Source organism: Mus caroli, chromosome 8 (genome assembly GCF_900094665.2).
Source record: "Mus caroli chromosome 8, CAROLI_EIJ_v1.1, whole genome shotgun sequence".
Lineage (NCBI taxonomy): Eukaryota > Metazoa > Chordata > Mammalia > Rodentia > Muridae > Mus > Mus caroli.
This window is the reverse complement of record NC_034577.1, coordinates 87,330,451-87,336,251: the sequence shown is the minus strand read 5'-3', so window position 1 is coordinate 87,336,251 and position 5,801 is coordinate 87,330,451. Positions and strand designations below refer to the sequence as shown.

The 5,801-nt window shown below is 46.5% G+C and overlaps 1 protein-coding gene across 1 annotated transcript in view; it reads left to right on the top strand.

Moving 5' to 3' along the window:
- The first annotated feature begins 2,529 nt into the window (after nucleotides 1–2,529).
- The window catches only part of Slc38a7 (solute carrier family 38 member 7), an 18,154-nt gene continuing 14,882 nt past the window's right edge, over nucleotides 2,530–5,801 (top strand). Inside the window, exons 1-2 of the mRNA XM_021170526.1 lie at nucleotides 2,530–2,567; nucleotides 3,147–3,252. The gene's annotated coding sequence lies outside the window, so the exon portion shown is untranslated. The remainder of the gene's footprint in view (nucleotides 2,568–3,146; nucleotides 3,253–5,801) is intronic.

The following is a 5,801-nucleotide window of genomic DNA, read 5'->3' as shown; positions in this document are numbered from 1 at the left end:
AAAAAAAAAAAAAAAGTCTCTTAATGACATTCTCTATGGTCATATATCAGTGCCTTGCTCAGCCATTATCAGAAAAGCTTCATCCTACAGCAGATGGGAACAAATACTGAGAGCCAACAGCAGATATTATGCAAAGAGGGGGAGACCTTGGAATACTCAGCCCTATGTGGGATGTCTCCATCAAATCCCTCCCCTTTACTCTTAGGGAACCCTAAGGAAGTGATGGAAAGGGTGTAACAGGTTGCAGGACACCAAGAAAACAAGGCCCTTTACATCAATATGATCAAAGCTTGTATGAATTCACAGAGACTGGTGCACACACCGGGCCTGCACCAGGTCTTTTGCATACATACATATTATGGCTTTCTAGTTAAATGTTTTCATAGGATTCCTGAGTGTGTGAACAATTAGGACTCTGATTCTTGTGCCTTTTCTTGGATTCTTTTCCTTCTGTTTGTTTTGTCCAATTCATATGTGTTAGGTTTTGTTTTATATAATAAGGTTTTATTTTATTATTTTAAGAAAAGACAGAACCCTATGGTGCTGGAAATGCTTGATCTCTTTTATGTGAGCCTTACTCCTGTGATAAGCATGTGTGTGTGTGTGTGTGTGTGTGTGTGTGTGTGTGTGTGAGACCTCTGAGCCTAGAAGAGGGTGTTAGATCCCCTGGAGCTAGAGCTGTAGGTGCTGTGAACTCTGGGAACTGAACTCAGGTTCAGTATCGCTCATGTGAGATAAAATTTTATAGAACGAATACAACCAAATAAGATGAAAGATTTAAAGAATATCAGCAGAGGGCTGGAGAGATGGCTCAGCGGTTAAAAGCACTAACTGCGCTTCTAGAGGTCCTGAGTTCAATTTCCAGCAACCACATGATGACTCACAACCATCTGTGATGGGATCTGATGTCTTCTTCTGGTGTGTCTGAAGACAGTGTACTCATGTATATAAAATAAATAAATCTTAAAAAAAAAAAAAAAAGAATATCAGCAAGGGCTGAGAAGATGGCTCAAGGGTTTAGAGTACTAGTTGGTCTTCCACAGGAGCTGAGTTCAATTTCCAGGAACAACACAGCAACTGACAGCTGTCGGTAACTCCAGCTTCAAGGGATCTGATGCATCATCAAGGCATGTGCTGCACACAGACAGAAAGACACACACACACACATTAAAATAAGTAAATTTAATAATGATGATGAATATTATTAACAGATTGTGTCAATGTCAATATTCTGTGAACTCGTGTGTTGAGGCAAACTGACACACAGATCTCTATATTATTTCTTATGTCTGCACTTGGCTCTGCTAATCTCAGTAACATCGCCTCCTTTTTCATCTTGGGCCGGCGGGGTGGGTAGGTAGCATTGCTTCCTGAGACAGGATTTTATTGTGGAACCCAGGCTAGCTTCAAACTCACTGCTCTCCTGCCTCAGCCTGTTGAATGCTGGGTTTACAGGCATGTGTCCCATACCCAACTTAGCATTCTCTGTATTTTTCAAATGAGAGGTAGACCCATTGAGAAGCTCAACGGGTTAAGGCACGTGCTACCAACCCTGAAGACCTGAACTCAATCCCCAGAAGCCACAGGATGAAAGGAGGGAAGCAACTCCTGAGAGTTGCCTGTGGACTCCCCGTGCATACTGTGAATGCACAGACACACGTAAGTAAATGGAAAAGGAAAAACTGGGGCTGGAGAGATGGCTCAGAGGTTAAGAGAACTGTCTGCTGTTCCGGAGGTCCTGAGTTCAATTCCCAGCAACCACATGGTGGCTCACAACCATCTGTAATGAGATCTGGTGCCCTCTTCTGCCCTGCAGGATACATGCAGGCAGAACGCTGTATACATAATAAATAAATAAATAAATAAATAAATAAATAAATAAATAAATCTTTAAGAAAGAAAGAAAGAATTAAACTAGACTGTGAATATAATTGAAAGATATCACTCTTTCCTGGGGCCCAGATTCAAGCTCTAGAACCACAAATAAAGAGGCAGGAAAGGACTTCCTTTATAAACGGCATACAGCCAAGCCCAGAAGCCAAAGCTCTAGGCATTTACACCTTCATTCAATAAGTCAAGAGCCTGGACTGCCTCAAACATTTCCGAAATCTAGCCTTGAGGTTGTAGCCAGGGATTAATGAATGCTCAAACTGGCTCTTTCTCTCTCTCTCTCTTGTTCAATGGTCCCTCACACTCCTCAGTCAAAGAAACTCTGGGGTCACTTGCTGTGGCAATGAATGCAGGAACAAACATAATGAGGCCAAATAGCTTTGGCCCGTGGCTCCTGAGGACAAAGATGCCAAACCTCTTAACGCTCTTTCCAGGAGGAAGGAACAGTGTTTAATTTGGCCAAGGGACGAAGTCTAAAAATAACTGGATAAACGGGTTGGCAGAGAGCTACGCTGGCTCAGAACTGTTGTTGGGTTGAGAAGCTGGTGTGGTCCGATGGTGACCCTGGCTTAAAAACTACAACTCCCAGAGTTTCCTGCGGCCTGTGCTAGCTGGACGGTCATGTGATTCAGGCTCACGTGTTACTTGAGTCGCGGCTCCGGAACAACGCCTACAAGGTATGTGAAAGGAGGTACGGGAGGTGCAAGGTGGGATTGTAGGGTTCTTGGGTCTTCAGAGTTCCCCATCACTGCTGAGACCAGATCCCTGTAGGGCTCCACAGCCGTGTTTGCCTGTTGCTTTCTGCTGCACCGGTCCAGCCACGCCTTAGCCTGACGGCTCTCCACTCAGTCCTAGGCCAGGATCGAGTTAGCTTTGGAGTTAAAAACGCAACCCACCGATTTTACGCCAGGCTTGGGGCTCATCCCAACCCCACCCTGGTCAGGTGCTCGCTGTCCCACCTCCTAATGCAATCCAAACCTCGTGTTTCAGTGCTGGTCCCTGGCTGGTCTGGGAAGCATGTGAGATCTGTTCCATCTCCGACCTAATAAATAATGTGCATCGTGCTTATAGCTCTGGCCCCGCCAACTGCTCACCGTGACTTTAATGTAATCTCTTTCCTTCGTGTACCTTTTCCCTATTTGAACTGGCACTCCACTCCTTGCTATAGGTTATTCAGAACTACTTAGTGTAATCTCCCACCCCCTGCCCTGGTAGCCAGCCGCAAAAGGTTAAACTCTTCTCTCTTCTGACTGCAGATTTTTAGATAAAGCCTTGAGAAGAACTTGAGGCCAGAAAGGGAGGTGAGGGGGCTCTGACCCCATACCTTTAGGCAGAGGAAACAGCCCTCTTCTAGATTAGCAGGTAAGTTGGGCTAAATAATTGGGGTAGAGGTAAAAGCTCTTAGAGCAGTGAGAGTGGTCCAAGGGATGGGGTTACTCGTCCTGAGCTTTTGTGTGGTTGCAGGAGAGGCAAATGGCGGAGGACTGGGTAGGGGTGCCAAGAGGAAACCTGCTTCCTAGAGAGACTTAGGGTCATGGGACCTTGAAGTATGTTTTTCTGCGATGTGAGCAATATGGAATGGATGGCCTTAGACCTCTCTGGAGCTATGCCTGGACCAGGGGAGTCACCAGACTGCCTTCACTACTCACCACTGAGATTTTGCTGAGTTGCTGGCTGGGAAGGGAGATTGTGTCATAAGAGGACAAAGTCTGTGGCCAGACTGGTGTTTCTGATTCTGGCCCCAGCAGAGGGCCCCAGCACTGGGACTGTGTCCCTTAATTGCTGGATGGCAGATGTCTCCCAGAGCACCTGCACTTCTCTCTTCCTTCCTGGGTTGATGTTCCCAGCTTTGTCCATCATTAGAAGGCACATCTGGGAAGCATCCTCAAGGGCCTGGGTACTATTCTAGACCTCCTTCTTTGCGGTGGGCTGACCTTATCAAGAGGGTTGGACAGTGGTTGTGGCTGAATCACAGCCTTTGTGGGGAGGAAATGGGATTTTAAAACAAACCAAAAAAAAGATTTATTTTATGTATATGAATACACTTTCGCTCTCTTCAGACACAGCAGAAGAGGACATCGGATCCCATTACAGATGGTTGTAAGCCACCATGTGTTTGCTGGGAATTGAACTCAGGACCTCTGGAAGAACAGTCAGTGCTCTTAAACGCTGAGCTGTCTCTCCAGCCCGGGATTTATTTTAATTTTTTTATTTTGGTTTTTCAAGACAGGGTTTCTCTGTGTGTCGCCCTGGCTATCCTGGAACTCACTCTGTAGACCAGGCTGGCCTTGAACTCAGAAATCCGCTTGCCTCTGCCTCCCAAGTGCTGGGATTAAAGGTGTGCGCCACCACCGCACAGCGATTTTTTTTTTTTTAACTACAGAAAATGAGAATGTGAATGAATGAACATCCCATAGTTCCTATATGGAGGTCAAAGACCAACCCGACCATTCTTTCTGTCCACGGAATGGGTCCCAGGGATCGAACTCACGTCATCAATCTTGATTGCAAGCACTTTTACCCATTCAGCCATCTTACCAGCCCCAAAGTAGAGGTTGTTAGGGACTGTCTCCCAAGCCTCATCTATGGAAAGCACAGGCTGTACCAGGCCCACCCAGGTAATGCTTACTAATACCAGCATACTCTTCACGAGAGAACGTACACCATGAAAAGGCTTAGGGGGGCTAAAGTGACTTACCCAAGGTCACGCAGGTAGGAAGTGGACAGGCTAGCTTTTGGCTGAGTCTAAGACGAGAGCATAGCCCCTCCCAACTCAGGTGTGTGTCTGTGTGTGCATGTTTGGTTTGTTTCTTGAGACAGAATTATACTATATAGCCCAGGACTAGCTATGTGGTCCAAGCCGACCTTGAAATCACACCAGTCCTCCTGCCTCAGCCTTCCAAGTACTGAGATTGCAGGCATGAGCCTCCTTAGGGCTGCTCTTAGTGTGGGCTTAGGTGTGTCTGTTTAAGAAACGTTATTCCCCTTGGAGGTTCAGACTCTGCACTGCAGTGAGAACACCGAGGTTTGGTTTTCAGAAGAGTGAGCCTCCTGGTTTTCAAGGCAAAAGGAAAGCCTGAAGTTAGATTGTGTGTACCCCGAGAGTGAAAACAGTCGAATGAGAAGCTCTCTCTCTAAGTCCAGCCGGCCCGGGAAGGAGGCAGAGGCAAACAGATGAAAGTTCTAGAAATGTTATTTGGTTTCTGTTCCCTTATACATTCATTCAGTGTGTATGTCTGTCATTCAGTCAGTGTATGTCTGTGTGTGAATCTGTGTGGGGGTCAGAGGAAACCTGTGGGAATTGTTTCTCTCCTTCCACCATGTGGGTGCCAGGAGTCAAACCTGGTCATCAGGCTTGGTGACAGGCACCTTGACCTGCTAAGCCATCTCAGCCAGCCTTGTTTTGAATCCCAGCCACTGGTGACTTCTGCATGGCCAACAGGGCCTGGCGTGCACAGGGCCTGGGCATCTGTACCTTTGGTTATAGCAGAAGTCCTGTCTACTCAATTGTGGCTCATAGTAACAAACGCTTGGCAAAAGCAAGCCTAGAACCAGCGCAGGGCTAGCACCCAAACAAATGATGGGAGGAAATGGTACTGAGTAGGGCCAAGCCCCGTAATGCCTCCAAAAAGGACTCAGTGAGTGGCCGAGGAAATGGGGACAAGCTGGGACTTGGGGCTAGGAATATTACAAACACAATTAAGAATTCATTTCCTGGGGCTGGTGAGATGGCTCAGCGGTTAAGAGCACTGACTGCTCTTCCAGAGGTCCTGAGTTCATGTTTCTTTTTTTTTTTTTTTTTATTTTTATTACATATTTTCCTCAATTACATTTCCAATACTATCCCAAAAGTCCCCCATAGCGCCCCCCACTTCCCCGTGGTAACTCACAACCATCCACAGTGAGATTTG